We start from the raw sequence: 24745 nt of genomic DNA, 5'->3' as shown, positions 1-24745 counted from the left end.
GCAAGCACTGGCCTACAAGAAACTTACAAACAGTTCAGAACAGCAAATCTGTAACTGACCTTTCTTAAATTTCAGAAAGTGGGAAAAAAGCAAGATTTTTTTTTATTTTAGTTTAAAGGTAGCAGAGATACACAAGTAGCAAAATAGTCAGAACAGTTCAATATCAACTTTAGCAAGCCGGAAAATGCCGAAAAGTAGGCGGCAAAGCAGTAATTTTAAACAAAAAATCAGAAGAAAATACTTAAAATCTCAAAAGTGGCTCCTTTCTTCTCTCAGCGATTTCTCCCCTTGGTAGGTGCTCAAGTATAACAAAAAGTATAACAAAAACAGGCTAGATTTTGGAGGTATAAATCTAGACTATGCTATTTTCCATCCAAGAAGTCCCACAGACATCAACTTGATTTATAGCTTCAGTAATGATATATGTCAGCACCCTGGGAGTCGTTGAATACTGCTAAAGACATGATGGAATAAAAAAAGACCTCATTTAAGAGTACACTACATTATTATACTAGCTTCCAAGACATACTAAAAATAGTAATGCCAATAGTTCGAGAACATATGGAAACAAAACAGTTCACCTGCAAGGAATGTATTACAAAACTGACAGATCCAGGCTGGGATCCAATTTTTTTTTTGTTTGCTGCTTTTTACCCCCTGTCTTCTGTCAGCTATTAGCCCCCTCCTAGCCAATTGGCCCATTCATTTCCCTTCTTTGTGGCAAGGGTCGACCAGTAGGGGCTATCATTTAGACAGCCATTGAGGTGGTTTACATCTTTCTTATTTTATCCCTGACCCTAACTCTGCACACTTGGATAGTACCTGAGAGGAGTGTGCAATGGGTTGTCTACAGAAGACATTCCGTCACTTCAGCAAGGTATGTTCTTTCCAAGTGGCCCTGCCCCTCCTCTTAACATAAGTGGTGGTCTCTCCCATATCTGTCAGGGAGAATGCATTACCCATTGTACCCCTGATTACATGTTAATCCCTCCCCCCACTGGGAGAGTTGAGAAAGCCACAATCCTTCACTTCTCACCCTCCCTAACTGGCTCTTCCAGTACTGAGGCCACTAATTGAACCCCATTTTTCTGGGTCACAGTAAGGGCTCCATCCTTCTGTGCTGTGGAGCCAGTCTATTAGTCTTCATTCCTGCTGCTAAAAATAATTTTTTAGCTAAGTGGCAGGGACTCTTTGAAGTCAAAGAGAAAGCCTTAGAAACAAGAGGTACTTATGGAACAAGGAGATTTTCTTAGAATTTACTGGTAGGACTTCCTTTATCAAGCTCTACATAAAAAAGAAACCCATTGAAAAAGGTTAATCTTAAATCATACGTGATCCCTGAATCCCAGAGGAAGCACTCCAGGTATAAATAAGGAAGAAGATCCATCTAGGAGTTCAACATTGAATAGAATAGACATCTTGATGCCATCTCTAAGTTTGATAGCTATTATGTAACAAGTACAGACAAACTGATAGAATGGCTAGGAAAGGGTAGGTTCCTATCTACCCTAAACCTAACAAAGGGTTATTAACACATTCCCCTGTCAAAAAACAATAAGGAGAAAACTACCCTTTCAACCCACTGAGGACCTCTTCTAATGTTCTGTACTTTCATTTAGCTTTCATGGTGCCCCAGTTAACTTCCAATGGCTGATGCACAGTGTTCCCCAAGTCCTATTCTACCTGTGCCACTGCATATTTAGATGATGTACTCATATATTTGGTAAACTAGGTTTCACATCTACCAAAGATGCAAGATGTTCTGAATTATCTTAAGTAAAGTGGGATTACATTTAATATCCCTAAGAGTAAGGTTGTAATGACTAAAGTGAGTTTGATTAAAATGATCCTGTCTTTTATCAGGAACATACCTCAATGATAGAGCATCCTAAAAAAACTTAAAGAAAATAGAATAATCAGGAAGCTTATGCAGATAGCAGAGAAAGTGAAGAAGAAGGTGATTTTTGTTTAGAATCACCCTTTGAAGAGGAAGACAAGCTACTGAAAAATGTAACCCTGAGTTGGTGGACTTTACATCTGAACCACATAACCTCTAAAGAAGCAGAGTGGGAAGATGATACTTTTGAGCAAGAGAGAAGATGATTTGTATCTAATATTTTGACTTTCACATGCACATCTATTACGTTTTAGTATCTTGCATACATACAGTAAGTATTTATTTAAAACATTTTAACTTGAATAACACCTTCTATCACATCTTCACAGTGCAAACTATCACATGTATATACCCTGCATATTTGTTTGCATTATATATTGCAAAATCCTAGCTGTATAATATATATGATTACAGCTAGAGGCTGAGCAAAAGGGGCATTAGTATGAGATATGCCAAGAAAGTAAACAAAGTGCAGCTTCTGTGGCAAAATAGCAAGTATACACTGTAGGTAAGTGATTCACTTTACTGTGTTCTGAAGTCATTTTTTTTTTGTTTGAGTTAAGCATAAGATTTTAAGACTAGAGATGAAGATTTAGGGTTAGAGTTAAACATGGGGTTTTAGGTTTAGGGTCAGGAACTGAGTTTTTGAGTTAGGGTCATGGATTGAGTTTTAGGTTTAGGTTAATATATTTAGAAAGTATTGCTTACTGACAGCAACTAGGCATGACTCACATCCATTTTCCAGAAATTAAGGTATGTAAATGAGTTAATGCCTGTATTCTATAAGTAACCACCGATGTCACATACATACCTCTCAACTGTCCAGATTTCACAGAATGTCCAGATTTTTGCCTCTTAATTTTGGTCTGCTCCTCATAAAATTTGTATTTTGCTGGCAAATCACTGGGATAATCTGAGGAATGAAATCACAAAATCATTACATACATTTGACTTTCAGACTTCATATCCTTCAGAAAGTGCATGTTAACACAAACTCTGTAATTCTAGCAACTGTTTATAAGAGAAATATTTATAATTCTCCTATTATGGGGCCTTTATCCCCCCATTATGTTAGGTTTTGTCCAGATTTCTTTGACTAAGAGGTTGAGAGGTATGGCCATATATTTTTCATGCAAAGTGCCTCACAAAGCTTAAATATGCTGTTTTGCAGATTGCCGATGTAACAACTATTGCTGTGACACTACTGCAGAGTGCTATTCAAGAGGAATAGGTTTTGTATGTTCCCAGGTAATGCAATGAAACACATTTCCTCATTGGCAGCCAGAATGAAAATGTAGTGGCTGGGACTGCAAAAAGATGTAAGGGTAAGAGGGGGAGAATGCCTTGTGTGACGGTCCCTACTCTGGGCCAGTAATCAAGGAGCCTCAATCCTTACCACTGACGTCAGTGAGGGATGACCACTAGAAACAAAAAGGTATACACACAGAATTTTCAGTTACAGCTCTCTGCACCAGTCACAGTTTCCCTTAAGAGCACACAGGGAACACACTCCAGACTTGGGGCTGGACTCTCTCTCTAAGCCCCAAACAAGACTCCACACTGACCACTTTGGAACTCTGTGTCACTGTTCCAAGTAGTTCACACACACACACACACACACACACACACACACACACACACACACACACACACACACATACACACACACACACACACACACATACACACCTGGAAAAGAAGACTGGCACAGATTTATCAGCTGTTCCCCCTCGGCCCAGACTATAAGGTAATTACACTGCCACCAGTTAGCTACTGTAAGGCTCTTACAAGGGTACCCAATTAAACTGAGTAAAATTAATACTAATATAAATGATAGAGTTTGATCAATGCAACAAGGGTTTCAGGAGTGGTCAAAGTGTCACTAAAATAATCATAAGTACTCTTAAGATGTTAAACATATTCTTAAAAGAGCAGTCACAATGAAAGGTATAGAAATATTTAATACTAATAAAACAGAAAACAGGAGAATACTAAATATCTAGTTACAATAAACATCAGAATTTCAATCACAGGAGATATAAAAAATAACAGTTGGATAGATTCACACAGATGCAGAAAAACAGTACTTAACTAATCTCACTATATGTTCCTGACTGACTAAAGAATTACTGTTCCTTAGTTAATTTACTTACTTCAGCAAGGCAAGATAATAAGTATTGAGTTGCCTACTACAACAAGGCAAGATGAGGTGTGTGGTTGTGTGAGATATCTGTGAGAGATGTTTCCTGTCAGATTCTGAAAAATAAAGTACTGATGTGAGAGTTCCATCATATCTCTCACTAATATCTAAAAAAAAATCATTTCAGTGCTGGTTATAAAATGGTATCACATCTCGTCCCTTGACTCTGGTACAATACATACCCACAGCTTTGCTAAGATTGGTTGCAGCATCTGAAAGCTATAAAACAGTTTCAAAAATCTTATACCCTTCCAGGGTAGCAATTAGTTCACCCCTAAGGACAATGCAATAAGATTCCTAGTCCTGGTTTTCCCAGATATTTTTGTCTTTAGCTGCAGTCAGACCTGTAAGATGAAGTCTTTATGGCCTAAACTGACCTATTTAATTTTCAACCTATTTTTTTAAATTAGCTGGACTGAGATTAACCTCTTCCTTTCCAGAAGTCTCTGTTAAAACATATATGTTTAATCAGTTATAATAATACTGTCTGACATACATGTATATTTCCTTTCTGTCCAGTAAGGCCCACTGTAGATGCATTTTTAACACAAGCAACTTTACAAATACATTTTAACACAAGCATCTGTATGAATCAGTGTGATGGTCAAATGACATAAAATTCTTTACAAAACTCCACCTAGCTATGCTGGCATATGTTACACTTGCACTGCCCTATTCTCCCTGGCACAGATGGCACTACCTCATATCATCATACATGGGAAGTCAAAAGTGTCATAATGACAGAAAACTGGGAAACAGGAGCCATCGGCATGCAACCCCTTGTTAAAATATTAAAATAATAAAATAAATGAGTAAACAGATGAGATGCTTCTAAAGAAACTAGATAACAGCAAAAATATGTACAGTTTTACTCATTAAAGGCAGTCTTACCCACAAATAACAAACATTATCACATAAATGACTTGCGGAGTAGTGGGTAAAATTAAAACTACCTCATGTGTTTATCTTTTCAAGCATAGAATGCAGATTCATGTAGTCCAACAACTCACCACTAAATTCATAACAGAGTGGTTTTGCTGCAGCTGAAGATCCACTGCATGCTGACAGCTCATTCCAATCTTCATGCGGTTCTGGGGGAAAATTCATTCTCTGATCCACTCACACATCTGTCAGAAATAAGATGTTAAAACACAGAATCAGAATTTCATGTTTCTCTTGGGTAACAAGGCTAACAGAGCATACAAGTCATCTACCAATTACATACTGAAGGACCAGTACTAGTCTTTTCTAGGTACTGAAGTGACTCAAACCTCATACCAGGCAGATGGGAAAAAATGAGTGGTTGAACATTTAGCAATGTCAATGGTACAACAAGTAGCACACTCATCTCTGGTACAGAAGGCTGTGGGTTCATTTCCCACACCAGCTAGATTGAATGCTGCCACTGCTGTGCAACCTAAAGGAGATGCTGCACTCCTGAGTGTACTGTCCTTCAGATGAGATGTTAAACGGAGGCCCCATCTGCTTGAGTTGGTGGTAGTTCAAGTGGATATAAAAGATCCCATGGCACCTATCAAATAGAGTAGGAAAAGTTCATTGGTAGTATAAATACCACCTCAGGTCTCCCTTGAAAAGAAGCTACTAGCCAAATGGGACTATCCCAGTCAAAAAAGTATGGATAAATAAATAAATAACACTTATTCTTGAGAATTCAGATGGATGATTATACATGGAAGTGACCAGTACTTAATATAGAAACATAAAATTGTAACATTTATAGATACATAGTTTCCTTGCTTTTTTTCAGATGCCATTTCTTCGACATATCCAGGCGGTGTGGTTTAATGGCAATGGTGCAGATAGCCGAGCAGTGGAGATGTCAATGGTGTGTAGTATCGTGACAGGTAAGTGGAACTGGAGAGGTGAGAATGTTTGTACGTGTGTATATGAATTAGAGTTAGGGTCAAGGCTGAGTAAAGGATAAGAGTTGTATGTTTGTGTATTTTAGGGTTAGTGTCAGGGTTAGGTTAGGGGATAGATATAATGTTGTTTGTGCGTGTTTTGAATGTTTGCATGTCCAGGTTGTCTTTGTAGTGGCAGTGTTACAGGAAGGTTTTAACAAAGCTAAAGTGAAGGGTTAGGGTTGAGGGAAGGAGCCGTATTAGAGTTAGGGCTACCATCCACTACTAAGGTGGTGCAGGTGGGTGGAACCCCCTGCCCTCTTTAGTAATGAGTGCTAACCCTAATTTTCCTTCACATGAAAACAGGTATTACTGTTGCCTTCTTCCTATGGCACCTATAACTTGCCACAGCAGCATTTTGGTGCAATCTCTATTTTTTTAATGCTTGGGGCAGTCCTGACCACTAAAAAGGAACAGAGAAAATGTTATTGTTATTTATAAACTGATATTCCACTAATGATCACAGCAGGAGACTGCAAACATAAGATCTGGGTGACTTCAGATGGATGGAAAGATAATAGTTAAAGGTTGATTTATATGGAATTCTGACTGAATTTTAAATATCTTTTTTAGGATTTCCTAAATCAGCGCCCCTATTATGCATACATCTGATGTTATCATGAATATCCCACATAACTATCAATTATGGCTACTTGACCCATCAGTTAAAATGTCCTAAGGTTATATATCTTGACAATTCGGACAAACAAGGACGTAGGATAGAGGCATTTTAGGTGATGACAGCAAAAATGTTGCTGTTCAGATCAGGTGGTTATCTATTTCAGTGTAGCAGTAATGTGAACTGTGCTGGCAATTAAGGAAAAAGTTTGCATCTACAAGTTTCAGCCCCTGGTCTTTATTCCAGACATTTTCAAGTGGATATGTTAAAAAAGAATGTGCATAAAATCAAAGTGAAATTTCAGCCTGTTTGGCTGAACTTGATGTTATATGCATTATTTTCACATCCTAACTTCTTTGATAAGGATATTTAACAGGTAGCTCCACACTAAAGTTAAACTCCTATTTATCTAACTGACTGTGACATCAATGCTTGATGGGGAAGAGGTAATAATACTCTTTTCCCCTTAACAATCTAAATTTGATTAGTAACACCGAATGGAAAGCAAACGTTTTTCATAGATTTTAGAAAAGTTAATGCATGGCTGCTTAATGCTGGAGCTTGCAATTCGTTATATACTCTGTACTGTGATATATATTTTTTGTGTGAGTATTGTAAAGTATTATGATAAGTTACTTGAAGTTAGAATGCTCATCTTAGCATTAGTTATCTGAAAAAAGTTCTCATTGTTCACATATTCACAGAATATTACTTAGTGTTAAATATGGAAACTTTTTCACATTTAATGTTACTCAGTACATCAATTGTGGGTTAGAGCATAAAGTCAGATATCGAGATCAGGTGTATCTAATCATATGAGTTTTCAGATATTTGACTCTGAAACAGGGCTCAGTTATCACTAGTTTTTAACCTACATTGGAGTGACTAACTAATGACCTGCTCTGACCCATGTATTATTTATTACAGTAACAATCAATCAGTTCTGCTAATCCTGGAAAAACTGTAGTTTACAGTAATGGGAATATGGCAATTTCCAAGCCAGGATTGGTGCTTCAGAGCTTTTACAACTGTTTATAATCCAGTTTTGCTGCTGGCATCTTATATTCTGCTTATGTACCTAGTTAAAGTTTCATTATAGTGTCTTTCTGTTCACCTATTTTTTTGTATGCCCCAGTCCCCACTGAGACATTAAGCTAACGTTTCTAAAATTCTCACCTACACGGGGTTGTCGACCAGTAGCTCAGAGTCATAGGACTAGAGCTTCAGTATTGGCTTTAATTGATTAGATCCCTCTTTAGCAAGCCTCCTGTATTAGGCACTGAACTACACCTACCCAGTGTCTTTTAGGCAAGACTGTTGTGGAAAGCCCTGAGCTGTGAGAAAGAGTAATTTCACTGTCTATTGGATTTTCTAGTTCTGTTTGCCTCCAAACTGACTTGCAGAAGAGTAAATTAGCCAGGGATTTAGTTGTTTGGTAGTTATTTCTTATTTAATCTGCACTTGAGAGCTGCTTTTGCTGTGCTTTTACATTAAGAAAATCCAGAATCCTATATCTTGTGGCAGTGGATATTTACCTGGTCTCTCTGAGTTGGGAAGCACTCCAGAGAGCTCAAAGTATGATTGTTTATTGGATAGAGGGCATATGAGTCAGTTTTCAAACTTTTGTTTATCTGCTATATATCAGGTAAGTTTGTGCGGCACTGTCCACCAAGCAGCGGCAGTTAGCAGTGCCCTATATAGTAGTAAATGCCTAGACAGTAAAAATTCCCTATAAAGTTAGGATTAGGCACAAAACCTGCTAGAAAGTGTAGCATTGTGCAGAATTAAGCTTAGAGCAGCTAGCTTGCACATAGAATAGCACTACCATATCCTAGTACTATATGACATATTGCCCTTAACCCCAGCAACTAGTTTGCATATTGAATAGCACTATATAACACCTTGCCCTTAACCCCAGAAATCAACCTAGGAGACCTCTGTTAAAACCCAGTATTTAATCTTAAACACCATATGACAGGACCAGACAACATGTTTATGCAATTTCCAAATGTCTCTGTGGCCAGCTTGGTAAATTTGGGCATCCTAAAACAATCTAGCAATTGTCTCATGTTCTCAGACAACCAGTTAATCATTAAAGAAGATACAGTATAAGACAGATGTAAATACACAACTTCTTTGGTGGCAAAAATCTCACATACAAATGAGATTGTCAGGAATATGGATGCAACATCCCCCCCACACACACACGCACACACACACACACAGATTGTCTTATGCTGAGGTGCTTAAAAGAAACCTTCCCTTATCTCAAAGACTACCAAAGTCACCTAATGGCAACACTGCTCCTCAATAATTACTAAAACACACACATGCAAAGCCTATAAGATAAGCATATATTTTGCCTAATACTTTTGTCATTGAGGATTCCATTGTGCAACACACAGATGCCCCACTCATCAGGTTAGACAAGGAGAAGATAAATGTTAGTTGCATGTCTGGAGCCAAGATCCACAATATTATGCACAAACTCAGATCATTGCATTACAGGTACCAGTATGATTTTATCATAGTCCATGTGGGTGCAAATGATCTGAAAAAGAGATAATGGATCTCTTGGAATACATGTCAGAGATAGATATGAGCCATGCTCTGAGCAGCATTCTACCTTTAACTAGAATGATGCCACAGTATAAACATAAAATAATTGATTATAATAATTGGCTTAGTTTCTGGTGTCACTCCAGGGGGGCCAATATCTGTCAGCATGGGAGGACATGGTCAACAGACCACAGTGCTTTACCAAAGATGGTCTGGACCTGTCCCCCCTAAGTTTCTGGATATTTGCTAAAACTCTGTCCACCCCATTAGAGCCTTTTTTAGGCAATACCAAACAGACAAAACTACCAACATAGTGGAAAAGTCTCCAAGCAGCCTTAAGGTGTCATTGCTCAGTGCTAGGAACCTAAACAAAAAACTCCACATCCTTCAATCCTTCAAGCCCTCTTCACTCTGAAGAATGTAAACATCTGTGTTGTGAATGAGAAGACTTGGTTTAAAACCATAGAAAGCACTCCAGCAGTGCAAGGCTGCATAGCCTTCCACACATTCAGATCAATAACAGCATGGACTGGGGCCAAAGGGGGAGGTGTCTCAATGTACGTTAGCAACAAACATACCTCTAGGTTGGTTAAACAGGATGATACTGTGGAGCTCATCCATGTGCAAGTCACCATAGTTAAGGTCCCTAACCATGTCATGGCTAGCCACAGGTCATCAACTTTTCCCCTAGACTCTCACAACATTTATCTAAAACTACTAGATATGCTCACCATCCAACTGAACATCCTATTCATGGGTGAATTTAACTACCTCTCTATAGACTGGGAAACTTACACTCCTTCAAACTCACAGGCACAATGCTTCCTGGACGTTATTAACACAAACACCCTGGAACAGATAGTGCACGCTCCAACAAGTGGATCATACATAGTAGATATGGTACTCACCAACATGGGAGAGCATTGCATCCCCTACCCCCTGTGTCATGCCCTCATTTGTAAGGTCAAATCACAAAGCTGTGTCCTCTGAAGTAAAAAATTAACCTGGAAAATCCAGCTTAACCAGTAACAGTTAGGAACTATTCTAATGGCAAATTGCATCCTATTAAATGACCATTTGTCTAAATTCAAGACTCCCCTTAACCCCCAAAAGCAAAGCTATCTATGCAGAATTATTCACAAAGTCCCTATACAAAAATGTGAATGGCTGCATACCTACCAGAAGCAAAAACAACAGAAACTGTAAAAACAAACTCCAATTTTGGAATCCTCACTTAAACAAGTCATACAGTAAAATAAGAAAACTCATGGCCAAAATCAGGTAGAGCAACTCCTTTAAAGTCAGGTGCTCTCTTATACAACTAAAGAAGAAACTAAAAAGGTATAATGAAGTCCAGGAAGGCCAACTATGACGTCAGGATAGCCTCACAGGCTAAGGACAATCACAAGGCTTTCTTCAGCTTTGTCTGGAACCTTGAATTTAACACACAAAAGTGTGCTGAAGTGGTGGTGGATGGCACCACCTTCACTGATCAAGGTGACATGGCAAATCCACTGGCTGATAAATTCAGCTCAAACTTTACCCTCAGACCCCCCAGCTCCACCAGTTGAAGTCTCCTCCAACATACCACCCCCAATTATTAGCAGGACCAGGTGCTGGCAGCACTCACTAAAGCCAAGAACACCACCTCCATGGGTCTTGACAACATTCCTGTTTGCTCCTGATCAGTCTAAAATGTGACCTATCATGACCACTTGAGACACTCTTCAACTACAGACATGAAACATGCTACATTCCAAGTGAATGGAGGACTACAATAGCCATTCCCATCCACAAGGGTGGACCAGTAACTGACCAAGGGTACAACAGACCCATCAGTCTAACATGCCCAATATGCAAAGTTATGGAACAGATTATCATGGAAATGATAAACAAGGACATTGGCAACCTACAGACATTGAAACCATCCCAATGTGATTTTGTTAAGGGAAGGTCATGCCTACTTAACCTGGTAGACTTCTTTGAAGGGGTCACCAAGGCAATGAATGAGTATAAAACAGTGCATACTGCATAGCCTGACCTAGCCAAGGCATTTGATACAATACCCCACACAGGCATTGTTGACAAGCTCTCTGAGCATAACTCACTAGATTGCCAGCTGGCTCACAGACAGGACCCAAGATGTCAGGATCTGTAAGACCACCTTCACCAAGAGACCAGTCACAAACAGAGTGCCCCAGGGCTCCATGCTGTGCCCACTCCTGTTTGGTATCTACTTCTTGGAAATCCCACAAGTGCGCAGATGACTGTAAAATGGGAGCCATTATACATTCCTCCCAAGACATCAACATCCTGCAAGGTGATTTAATACAAAGAAAGTGACTGGTGCCAACGCCATGGCTTAAAACTCGGTGCCAAATATGCATTATAATGCCCTTTAGTAGACTGTCAATCCAAGTTAATTACATCATCAATAAAACACCCTTAAAAGTTGACCCAGTAGTAAGGGATCTGGAAATATATATAGACTGCAATCTGGCCTTTCATCAACACAAAGCTAAGACAGTAAGAACATTTTTCTATGTTGGCCAACTTATAGGTAAGTGTATGTCATCCAGGTCCAAAGAAGTTATAGTATCACTTTATTCAGCCCTTATCAGACCTATCATTGAATACAACACCCCTTTTGGCATGTAGCTAACCAGACACATGCAACAACTGGAACGCCCACAAAAGTTTCTCACCAGGAGAATTCAGGGCATGAATACCCTGTCCTGCACTGATTGCCTAAAGGTTCTGTCTCAGTATTCAGTCTTCTAAATGCTGCTGAGAGAGGATCTTTGTCTGGCTTGCAGGCCTTCCTCAGTCCAAGCCCTGGTGGATCTGTTACACATGTGCAAAACAAACATCACCAGAAACACTAGATTCAGGAATCTGAACTTAGCTTTCTGACCATATTCAAATAAAACCTTGACAGTAGGATGGGAAATTGTAAATTTACCCCTGGTCTGGTCCCTGTGTCAGTTTATGGCCCTCCCTACTAACATGCCCCCCCCCCCATGATACTTGGGACCCAAATGGTTTGGGTACACTGCTGGGATTGTAAGGCTCGTAGTGGTCATTAGCCTAGTAACAACCTATGAAACAAGTTTTTCATCAAAAAGGAATGAAAAAAGCTTTTATTTCAATTCTGCTTAAATATTTTAAGTTGCACTTATAGTGACCTGTGTAGTGATACTTCTTTGTACTTTTCTACTTTTTTCTGTGTTTTAGAGGAAAAAAAAGAAGTTAGCTGTTTGCATTTTTTTAGTTTGTTCTGGGGTCTTAGTCTTGTAGCTTTTTTTGCAGTTTTAGGAAAATTATGAATTATTGCAAGATATTAGCATCATTTATACATTATACTGCACTTCTATCTCCATAAGTAAAATTAATTGTAAAAATTAGCTGTTTGTATTTTGAACCCCATCTGGGGCTTTAGTCTTGTAGTTTCATTTGCAGTTGTGGAAGAACTGTGAACTACTACCATATTTGAGCCTCATTTAGTAATTTACTGCTGCATTTTTTTCGAAAAACAGTATTACTGGTGAAGTTCTGTACAGTCTGATGCCATAGACTGTGGTAGAATTACAGTATTGGGAGTATTATAAATTCTGCTCCAGAATTGGAGCTTCAGTGCTTTTACAGTTGTTTATATTCCAGTTTTGCTTCTAGAATCTTATATTCTGCTTATCATTTATCTGCTTAAAGTTTCATTCTAGTACCTATCTGCTCTCCTGTTCTTTGTGTGTGCCAGAGCCTCTGCTGTGACTTTAAGGTAATGTCTGATCTGTTCAGAACTGGTGGTCAAGGACACCACATACACAAATGCGGTAGATATAGACAATCTACTGGCTGACAGATTCAGTGAAAACTTCACACCTCTGTCCCCCCCATCAGTAAATCAGGACATCCCCAGTACCTACACCACCCCTTATCTCTAGGGAACAGGTCATAACTGCCCTCCCAAAGGCAAAAAATACAGCCTCCATGGGACCCGATAACATCCCAGGCTGCATCCTACATGAACTCAGGCATGAACTTGTAGCACCATTAGGGACCCTATTAAACCAAAGCCTGACTACCAGCTTTGTCCCAGCTGTGTGGAAGATAGCCACTGTCATCCCTTTACACAAAGGTGGAAAGTCCACTCATCTGGGAAATTATAGACCCATCAGCCTAACTAGCCTGATCTGCAAGGCTATAGAACAGATTATCATGGACTTCATTAACAGGGACATTGGCAACCTCTAAACACTCGACCCCACCCAGTTTGGCTTTGTCAAGGGGAGGTTGTGTCTGTTAAATCCGGTCGACTTCTTTGAGACAGTCACAAAAGCCATGGACAAGTGGAAGACAGTGCACACCGCCTACCTTGACCTGGCCAAAGCCTTCAACACTATTCCCCACTTGGGCATAACAGATAACTCTCTCAACTAGGCATCAATCCATATGTTACCAGCTGGGTAGCAAACTGGCCCACCTCAAGCAGTAGACCTATTATAGGTTCATAGGTTCGTACTAGGCTATCTGCCCTAGGGCATTTATAAGCCTAGCCAGAGTATTTGTGGCTTACACCACCCCTTAGGATGAGATTACTACGCCCTTTTAGGGTTTAGTTTACTATGCCTCTGTCTAGTAGTGACACAGAGATGACCCCCGGGGTAAACTTACGATCTCCCATCCACTCGTCAAGATTTCTCTTGAATAGAGTCAGTGAGGAGCTCTGCCTAACATGGACTGGGATTCTGTTCCAGAGTGTAGGGAGCCTCTGGGTTATGAATCTGTCCCTCCAGCACGTTCTATTTATTTCTGTGTTGAGGTTTAAGTCACTTGTTCTCGTGGCTCTGATGGATTTGGATTTTCTGAGGTGGAGCATGTCCATTAATTCAGGATTGGACATGGCCTTATACGTCAGGCACAGATCACCTCTGAGTAGGCGGTATGCGACTGAATAGAGCTGGAGTTTTTTCAGTCGGGCAGCATATGACATATGTTTAAGACCCTTTATCCTCTTGGTGAGGAACTTTTGGGGTCTTTCCAACTGCTGCAGGTGTCGGGTGAGATACATCCCAAATGGGGCATTGTACTCAATCATTGGCCTGATAAGAGAAAAGTACAGGGGCACAATGACCTCTCTTGATCTAGATGTGAAACCCTTCATGAAAAGGTGGGCGATATAGAAGGTCTTCCTAACCACTTTGGCAATGTGAGTGTCAAATGAGAGGTTACTGTCAACCTGGGTCCCTAGGTCCCAGATTACCTCTTCCGTACTTAATGGATTACCGCCTATGTGGTAATTTGTCGGTACCTTGTTTTTCCCAAAGGGTATGACTATACATTTCTTGGCGTTCAGCTTAAGGCCATGGCTCTGGTACCAATTATCTGTTTCTATGAGGCCTCTCTGAAGGATGTTTGTGTCCGCTGGAGTATCAATTATGGCGCCCAGTTTGCAGTCATCTGCGAACTTTGTCAGCCACAATCCTCCTATGTTTGCCTGTACCTCGGAAAAATAAATGCCGAACAAGAGGGGTCCCAGGACTGAGCCCTGTGGGGCACCACTTGTGACTGGCTTAGAGTCTGACATAGCTCCAGCAACTCTGACCCTGTGGGTTCTGTCCTTGAGCCAGTTTGCAACCCATCTTGCGACATGTGGGTTTACATTTAAGCTGGTAAGTTTGTCTATGATGCCCGAGTGGGGTATTGTGTCAAAGGCTTTTGCAAGGTCAAGGTAGGCTGTGTGAACTGCCTTGCCCTCATCAATGGCCTTAGTGACTGTTTCAAAAAAGTCGACCAAGTTCAAAAGGCAGGATCTGCCCTTGACAAAGCCAAATTGGGTAGGATCCAAAGTCTGTAGGTCCCCAATGTCTTTGTTTATGAGTTCCATAATGATCCTCTCCATAGCTTTGCAGACCAGGCTCGTCAAGCTTATGGGGCGGTAATTTCCAGGGTCCGTAGAAGCACCGCCTTTGTGAAGTGGGACCACTGTTGCCGTGCGCCACTCTTTGGGTACGTATCCTGTAGTAAGGCTAAGATTAAACAGCAGCCTTATGTGTGGGTTTAGTTCCTCTTGGAGTTCATGTAGCACACAGCCCGGGACACCATCCGGTCCCATTGATGCTGTGTTTTTAGCTTTAGAGAGGGCGGCTCTCACCTGGGCATCTGAGATGTTAGGGAGGCTACACTCTGCTGGGATAGTTATTTCTCCTTTTGGGGGGGGGGAGGAGAAATTTGCACTGAACCTGTCTGCCAGAATGTTGGCAATGTCAGTGGGTTCACTGTATTTTGTGTCATTTTGGACTAACTCTGAGCATATCTGGGAGTTTCCACCCAGGTTTCTAACATAGCTAAAGAAGGCCTTGTGATTGTCTTTTGTGTCTTTTGCATTTTCCTCTCAAAGTTGGCCTTGGATGATTTTATGAGTGATCGTAGTTTTTTGCTAGTACTGGTCAGAGATGCCTTCCCTTTTAGGGATTTTGCTCTGTCATGTAGTAGCTTCCTCCTCCTGTTGTAAAGTTTGTTTATGGCTGGGGTCCACCAGACTGGGCGCCTGCCTTTGGGGAATGGGTCTTGGTTTTATTTGGGATTGCATGATCCATGCATTCTTGAAGGTGCCCATAGAAGGCATTTGCAAAAGATTCAGCAGTGTGGGTTGTGGTTTCCACTGGCCCAGGGGCCTTGAAAGATACCACTTCAGTCTTAAGAAGTGTGAAGTTTGCTTTTGAGAAGTTCTTCACTGTGGTCTTTTGTGCAGGGGGTGGGGGCGGGATGTGGATTTCCAGTGAGATTAATTTATGGTCTGATCTTACCAAAGAGGGATGTACTTACGGTGTGGAGCATTTTGTCCCCATATTTGTGATGATCAGGTCTAGTATATTGTCTCCTCTTGTGGGAATGGTGACTAGTTGTTCCATTGCATTTGAGTTTATGAATTCTAGGAACCTTTGGGCTAGGGTGTTGGGGCTTGAGTAATGTTCCCAGTCTATGTTTGGGTAGTTGAAGTCTCCCAAAATGATGGTATTTGGAGAGACATTCATACTCTCCAGTGTCTTCAGGAAGGCTGTGTGGGGTTCCTGAGTTTGAGAGGGTGGTCTGTAGCATGCTACAAACTGTAAGGCAGTTTTGCCTATGGTTAGTTGCACCTGGATAGTCTCCGATGCTTCGTGCATTGCCACTAACCTGGAGGTGTGGGTATCTTTGATGAAAATGGATACCCCCCTCCTTTTGTGGTTCGGTCCAAGTTTTGGGGCCGGAAAGCATGATATGAGGTAAAACCTGATAGTGCTGGGGTGCTCTCAGGAGCCTTGAACCAGGTTTCAGTCACTACACAGACATCGATGTTCTCCATACTGAGGAGGGCTTCGAGGGCGTGCATCTTGAGGTTTAGACTTCTGGCATTGAGCAGCATTACCCTTAGTTTTTTCCACTTGTGTTTCCTAGGGAGGTAGGTTTGTCATTTGAGCCTTGTCTAAAAAAGGCACTATGGGGGTGGCAAGAGCCTTGGCCAATATCCGGAAGCCCAGGGGTGACAGGTGCAAGCCATCCCTTGTGAAGCAGCGTGGCTTGTCAAGCATGTCATCCCAAGCAGACAGACACTGGATCCCCTTAGAATGACACCAGTAATTAAGCCAATTGTTAAAACTGATCATTTTGTCTTTATACTGTGGCATCATTCTTGGTGAGGGTAAGATGCTGCTCAGGGTCAGGGTCATACCGGCCTGGGCTACATAATCAGAGAGCTCCTCTATGTCTCTTTTCATGTAGTCCAGGGAGGTACATCTCGGGTCATTCACACCGGCATGTACAATGACTGAGTCATATTTGTACTTGCTGTGGAGTGACCTGAGTGCTTGTGTTATGTGGCGGATTCTAGCTCCCGACAGGCAGCTTACTGTGACCCTCTCCTTGTTCAGTCTGGTGAGCGGGACGTCAGTGTGCCTGACTATGGAGTCACCTATTACAAGTGTGTCTGGCATGTTGTTTGGCCTTAAGGGCTGTGACTGTTTAGCACACTGACTTTGTGAACTATGTGTTGCATGTGCTATGTCTTGAGGTGGTGGTTGCTTGGGTGTCTGCTTTGGAGGCCTCTGTTGTTTTGGTAGATTTTTAATCAGCCTCCAGTATGTTTTGTGTGTTTATGTGTTTGGTTTGCAGTTGTGATAGTTCTATGTGAGACTGGGTTTGTGGTGTGCGTGGTTACCTTCTCCTCCTGACTGGTCTTGCCAGTACTGAATTGAGAGAGCTCAGCCTCCAGTTTGGCTATATAGTTGCATCTCTCGCATATATTTGTATTTGTTGGGAGGAGGAGAGGGTTGTCTGTGTACATGAGGCAATTGTAACATTGCCTCAAGATTCCCAGATTCACCAGCTGAACAGGAGAGGACGCCAGCAACTGACCCTTCGACATGCTAGAAATAGTGAAAAAGATTGCTGTGTAACTGAGTCAGAAAGGACCTATAGGGAAATGGGTACTCAACAGAATTTAGGTGAATGAAGTACTTTCGTTTGTTTAAGAGTGCTTTACCTGTATACAAAATGCTTTAGGAGCAAGTGCTGAGCTTTTCAGATAGAGTATAGGCTGTTTAGATTGCAAGTAGAACAGTTCTAAGGGAAAAATTGAAGAGCAGACTTGGCGGAGCCAGAAAAAGTTTAACCAAGTTTAACCTTGTTTAACCGGCGCTGCGACAACCGCGCAAAGCCGTGCAAACGCGGATTTTAAGCAGTGAACTACAAAAGAGCTAGGAATGGTCCCAAACAACCAATTACTAACAGCTTCTTGTGTTGAGGTCACTTCCCCCAAGGACAGATAGGCTGCTCAAGGCTCCCCACTCCCACTGGTGAGCAAAGAAACTTCCTTCTATCCAAGTAAGGTAATGGACAACACAGGAACTACACCACAGCCCAGAATACAGCAATGCCTGTATACTGGTCTAAACTAGTCGAGAAAGGCGGGAAAACAAGGATTATTTGTTTGTTTTTTGCAGAAATACACAGAAAATGCAGAGACAGTGATAAATTAGTTACACAGGCTAGCACACTTTAGTGGGCAGCCTCCACAGTTCAATTAAACAAACAAACAAACAAGCAAACTTTCGACTAAATTCGACTAAATGTAACTTTAAGTGCAGATTTTAAAATAAATGCAGTAATCAGTAAAAAAACAGTTCAGGCTAGTTCAAAGTAAACAGCAGAAGCTATTTTCAGTGAAAAAAAAGCAAAGATACTTAAATCCAGAAGGTAGTCGCTTTTTCGAGTTCCTTGCTGCTAGGACCACTCTGTAAACCCACATGGAGCTTGTCTGAGCAGTATAGCCAGAAAAAAATGCCCAGAGGCGGATTTTACGCAGTGAACTACAAAAGAGCTAGGAATGGTCCCAAACAACCAATTACTAACAGCTTCTTGTGCTGAGGTCACTTCCCCAAGGACAGGTAGGCTGCTCAAGGCTCCCCACTCCCACTGGTGAGCAAAGAAACTTCCTTCTATCCAAGTAAGGTAATGGACAACACAGGAACTACACCACAGCCCAGAATACAGCAATGCCTGTATACTGGTCTAAACTAGTCGAGAAAGGCAGGAAAAGAAGGATTATTTTTTTGTTTTTGGTTTTTGCAGAAATACACAGAAAATGCAGAGACAGTGATAAATTAGTTACACAGGCTAGCACACTTTAGTGGGCAGCCTCCACAGTTCAATTAAACAAACAAACAAGCAAACTTTCGACTAAATGTAACTTTAAGTGCAGATTTTAAAATAAATGCAGTAATCAGTAAAAAACAGTTCAGGCTAGTTCAAAGTAAGCAGCAGAAGCTATTTTCAGTGAAAAAAAAGCAAAGATACTTAAATCCAGAAGGTAGTCGCTTTTTCGAGTTCCTTGCTGCTAGGACCACTCTATAAACCCACATGGAGCTTGTCTGAGCATTATAGCCAGAAAAAAACGCCCAAAGGCGGATTTTAAGCAGTGAACTACAAAAGAGCTAGGAATGGTCCCAAACAACCAATTACTAACAGCTTCTTGTGCTGAGGTCACTTCCCCCAAGGACAGGTAGGCTGCTCAAGGCTCCCCACTCCCACTGATGAGCAAAGAAACTTCCTTCTATCCAAGTAAGGTAATGGACAACACAGGAACTACACCACAGCCCAGAATACAGCAATGCCTGTATACTGGTCTAAACTAGTCGAGAAAGGCGGGAAAACAAGGATTATTTTTTTGGTTTTTTGTTTTTTTTATGAGCGGCATACCCCAGGGATTGGTCTTGGGGCGTCTGTTATTCGGGATATACTTCTCTGAGGTGCAGGTCAAAACCAGTGGGCTATGGCTGACCAAGTTTGCAGATGACTGCAAGCTGGGCACGGTCATCAATTCACCAAGTGATGTGGATGTCCTCCAAGAAGGTCACACCCAAACAAATGACTCATGCCAGAAACATGGTCTCAAGCTGAATGGCAAAATATGCATCATCATCCCCTTTGGGGAGAGTGACATCCCCACATATTATTACATTAATAACAACATCCTAAGCATGCAATTAGTAGTGAGGGATTTGGGCACCCAGGTTGATAGCAACCTGACTTTTGACCACTATGTTGCTTCTTTTGTATGGAAAGCTTTCTACATGGCCCACCTCATAAGTAAGGGTATCTCATCCAGGGACAAAGAGGTCATAACATCCCTGTATTCTTCCCTTATAAGGCCAATTATTGAATACAATGCCCCCTTCGGCATGTACTTCACAAAGCACATGCAGCAGCTGGAGAGACTGCAGCAGATCCTCACCAGGAGAATCCAGGGCCTCAAACATCCACCATACATAGATAAGCTAAAAGCCCTGTCCCTCTCCTCAGTTTCATACAGACTCCTCAGAGGAGACCAGACCCCACCTTGATGGGACTGCTGCATATCCGCAAGTCAAGCTCCACTTGAGTAACCCGTACCCATGACCTCAACCTGGTCTGTGACATCAATAGGACTTGTTGGCAGGACAGATTTGTGTCCCAGAGACTACCCCATCTGTAGAATAGACTCCCTATCCTCTTCAAGCAGAGTACCTCATTATCCCTTTTTAAGCGCAACCTGGATAACTGGATAGGGAACAGGAAAATACACCCCTGGGATTCCACCTGTGTCCCTGCTGGGCAGAGGCTTTGGGTGCTGACTTGTCTAAACATAGGCTAAACTCTTGGCTAGGCTTATAAGGGCCACAGGGCCAGTAGCCTAGTAACTTCCTATGATCCTATGTTAAAAACAACCAAAAATCTCTCTTGCACCAAAGTTCTCTGACAAGTAGCAAAAATGTCCAAGAATATCCAAAAACCAAACAAGCAGAGAACATCCATGTGGAATAAAATACCAGAAAACTTTATTTTCACAGATGAGCGCTTTCAGGCCATATGCCCTTCATCAGATAACACACAATCTAAAACATCACAAATTTAAAATAAGCAAAAACCTATCACATTTCAGTAAATCACCCTCCTTTTCTTAAGGATAGGTTTCAAAGGTACAAAACCATTAATGCCAGATGATCTATCTGCTCCTAGTCTCACTATCTATCTGGTTTCAGCACATTCTGTTTCATTAACCAAATTACCTCCCCTAGTGTTTGGAGTAACAACCTGCATAACCATAAATAAAAATGAATGTGTGGGATTGTCTTTTATATGAAATGCCAAGGCATTATGCTCATTACCGAGTCTAATGTCTGACAAATGTTCGAAAATCCTGGTCTTAAACATATTATTGGTTATTCCTATATAATATGTATCACATCCTTGACATACAGCTATATATACCAAGTTCTTAGTTTTACAATCAGCATACCCTTTGAAAGTATATTGCTTATTGGTCCTAGGGTGCACAAAAACTTGGGATTGCAAAATAAATCTACAAGCTTTACATTGATGGCATGGGAAAGTACCTTTACTGTTAATCTTGATAATTGTCCTGGTATTGGGTTCCTTGCATAATATATCCTTTAAGTTCTTGTTCCTCCTAAAAATAAAATGTAGGAAAAACCAATAATATGTTTAAGACCAGGATTTTCGAACATTTGTCAGACATTAGACTCGGTAATGAGCATAATGCCTTGGCATTTCATATAAAAGACAATCCCACACATTCATTTTTATTTATGGTAATGCAGGTTGTTACTCCGAACACTAGGGGAGGTAATTTGGTTAATGAAACAGAATGTGCTGAAACCAGATGGATAGTGAGACTAGGAGCAGATAGATCACCTGGCATTAATGGTTTTGTACCTTTAAAACCTATCCTTAAGAAAAGGAGGGTGATTTACTGAAATGTGATAGGTTGTTGCTTATTTTAAATTTGTGATGTTTTAGATTGTGTGTTATCTGATGAAGGGCATATGGCCTGAAAGCGCTCATCTGTGAAAATAAACTTTTCTGGTATTTTATTCCACGTGGATGTTCTCTGCTTGTTTGGTTTTTGGATGATCCTATGTTTCTGAAATTCTAAGCTACCTTGGGTCATTGACCTGTAGCTCAGAGTCATAGGACTAGAGCTGCAGCGTTGACATTATTTGATTGGATGCCTCTCTAGCTAGCCTTCTTGCAGCTTGAATTTTTCCCTAACCCTCACACACTTTTCCAGTTGTGGTTTTAAAAAAGGCTTTGTCTTTGGCTTCTGCCCCTTACAGTAATCTGACTTCCAAAGTACCTCCGTCCCCACTTTCATTGCTATAGTTTGTTCTGTAACCTATTTAAGTGCTTTTCTAACAAATTGTTTTCCATAGATCCATAATAATGAGTGTCCACACAGTAAACCAGTATTGCTCTTGAGTAAACATCCTCTGGTACTAATTGTCCCCTGCTATTTTCCTAAACCTACCCTTGGTCCCCTTACCACACTCAGACAGGATCCTGGATTAATCATGCTCCATCCTTGGTAGATAGATTTATTTTATTATTTTGCACTTCAGTTAACTGTTTTAGAGAGCTGCTGCTTTATTTTTGCATTGTATTGATTTTTGCACTTCATTTTAAAGGTCCATAATACTTGAAATCACATTTCCAAGTAGTTTGTTTAAGTTGTTATATGGTAGTATTACACCCTCAAGCAATCTTTTTTGTGGTTTTATTTTAAGAGGGCTAGGGCAGTCCATCTAGTAGCAGTAGGTGGTGATCTGGTCTATCTGAGCGGGGAAACACATAAGAAAGCTGTTAAGTGTAGCTTTTTATTGGCCAGATCACTTAGAAGACAGTTTCCTGTGTTTTAAGTGCCTGTATAAATTTGGAGCGTTTGTGTACCACTGGCATTCATGCAACAGTGGTTAGCAGTACCATGTATAGACAATGTTACAATTGTCCAATTTTCTCTGACAACCATTTAATCCTCAAAGAAAAAAATACAGGTTGTGAGAGATGTATATACACAGTGTCTTTCAAGGCAAAATTATTGCATACAAATGCTCATAATAACAATCTGGTAGTCAGAAACAGAAACACACTCTACACCGACCATACATGGTGCATCCCCAACACAAAGGCTTACTTATGCTGAGGCACTTAAATGCGATCTTCCCAAACCCCAAAGATCTCCCAGGCATTCCACCCTCAAAAATTATCCTCAGCAAACCGGAAACAGAAACAACACCTCGAATACCAAGCCCAGAAGTCAAGCCAATACACTACCCAGGACTCTAGTCCTAAGGGACTCCATTGTATGACATACTAATGCCTCACTACCAGGTGGAACAAGGAGGAAATAATGGTCATTTGCCTATCAGGGGCCAGGATCTGCCAAGTTATGCATGCCCAGCTACCAGTATGATTCAGTTATAGTCCATGTAGTTGTAAATGACCTGAGATGTACCTCCACAGACTATATGAAGAGAGACAGTATGTTGCTCTCTGACTATGTATCACAGGCTGGTATGTGCCTAGCACTGAGTAGCGTACTGCCTTCACTAAGGATGATGCTACAATATGAACAGAAGATGATTGACTTTAATAATTGGCTTAGTTTTTGTCACCATAGGAGGACATGGTTAACAAACCACATAGCTTTGATGAGAATGGTCTGCACCTATCTTCTCTAGGCTTTTGAATATTGACTAAAACATTTTCTTTCCCATAGAGTGTTTTTTAAGAAATGCAAAAATGCCAAACCTTCCAACATAGCAAAATCAACCCAAGGGAATCTAAGGGTGTTACTACTCAATGCCAGGAGTCTAAACAAGAAGCTCCAAGCTCTCTTCAGAGTGGGGAATGTGGACATCTGTGCAGTTACCAAGACATGGTTTAAACCCATAGTGAATACCCCAGCAGTGCAAAGCTTCAAAACCTTCCACATGTTTAGATCAGCAACTGCACAGAAAAGGACTAAAGATGGTGGTGGTGTCTTGATCTACATCAATAACAAGCATGCCTTTAGCTTGGTTAAACAGGATGATGTAGTGAAGGTCCTCCATGTGTAAATTACCACAGACAAAGTCCCATGCCATATCCTACCAAGCTATAGGTCTCCTTGTATATCCCATGAAACCCATAGCTCATACTTAGACCTATTGGAGGCATTCGCCATTCAACCAAATACCATATCAAACAAAACTCTTCAGGTGTTCAAATGGGTCCCAACCATTAAAATGCAAGTCCACAAGAAAACAAAACAGAGAATCAACTGTCTAAACATTTTATTAAAAGCAGAAATAAGTAAAAACAGCAGAGCTTTTGAGTTAGGACAACTATTTTTCAGTACTAAGACAAAATAGCTGTTCTGCAATTGCTCAGTTTATATTAACAGCCAGCACCTTCTAACCAATCATTTAACCAATGCTTAATTAACTAATGAATACACACCACATTTAAAATTTTCATATTAATATGATACAAGACAAAACAAAACAACAAAGCAACAAGCCTGCTAAAAACACAATAAATTCATAAAAATTCTGTCCTGAGTTTCAAAACAGGATTAATACTAGTTTTAGCATTTAATCCACATGGTTTATCAACCCTAAATTAATTGATGCTATTTCAGTCTTAGTAGCTAAATCTCCATCTCTTAGGTTAGCATATATCTTTTGTATAAACCTAAATTTAAATATTTGATCTTTACTTATAGTCATAATTTGTTTACATAATGCATTACTATCGACTTTTCTCCTTATTTCTGATAAATGTGATTGTCTTCTTTCTTTTAATTTTTGGTTAGTTTTAACAATATAGAAATATTCACATTTGTCACAATTCACCAGATAATCTATATTCTCCATAGAACATGTTGCAAAAGCAGTAAAATTAAAAATGTGTTTGGTAGCTGGATGTATAAAAGTAGTCTCAACATTAATATTACTACAAACAGAACAATTATGACATTGAATGGTTCCCTTAGTATTCAGTTTGTATGTACAGGGGTTACCAATCAACTGATCTTTATAGCATAACTGTAATTTCAAATTTCTCTCCTTACTAAATGTAAAAGATGGTTTGATGCCTATTAATTTGTAGGTGGATTGGACACTCTAAATTGGCCCTAGGCTTGAGTGCGTGTGTGTGTGTGCCTTCTATGGAAGGTTGGGCGCCGGGTTGGC

This window comes from Protopterus annectens, chromosome 1.part1 (assembly GCF_019279795.1).
Source record: "Protopterus annectens isolate FY-2018-M chromosome 1.part1, PAN1.0, whole genome shotgun sequence".
NCBI lineage: Eukaryota > Metazoa > Chordata > Ceratodontiformes > Protopteridae > Protopterus > Protopterus annectens.
This window is presented reverse-complemented; position numbering follows the sequence as displayed.